This window comes from Egretta garzetta, unplaced genomic scaffold (assembly GCF_000687185.1).
Source record: "Egretta garzetta isolate BGI_Z169 unplaced genomic scaffold, ASM68718v1 scaffold259, whole genome shotgun sequence".
NCBI lineage: Eukaryota > Metazoa > Chordata > Aves > Pelecaniformes > Ardeidae > Egretta > Egretta garzetta.
In genome coordinates, this window is record NW_009260770.1 from 470,895 (window position 1) to 471,312 (window position 418).

Genomic DNA, 418 nt, shown 5'->3' on the forward strand with positions numbered 1-418 from the left:
CTGGGCTGCATCAAGAGAAGCGTGGCCAGCAGGTCAAGGAAGGTGAATCTGCCTCTCTACTCTGCTCTGGTGTTACCTTACCTGGAGTGCTGCGTCCAGCTCTGGAGCCCTCAGCACAAGAAGGACATGGAAGTGTTGGAGCGGGTCCAGAGGAAGGCCACACAAATGATCTGGGGGCTGGAGCACCTCTCCTATGAGGACAGGCTGAGGGAGTTGGGCTTGTTCAGCCTGGAGAAGAGAAGGCTGCGGGGAGACCTGATTGCGGCCTTTCAGTACCTAAAGGGGGCCTATAGGAAAGACGGGGAAAATCTTTTTAGTAGGGCCAGCAGTGACAAGACAAGGGGTAATGGTTTTAAACTAAACCAGGGTAGGTTTAGACTAGATATAAGGAAGAAGTTCTTTACAATGAGGGTGGTGA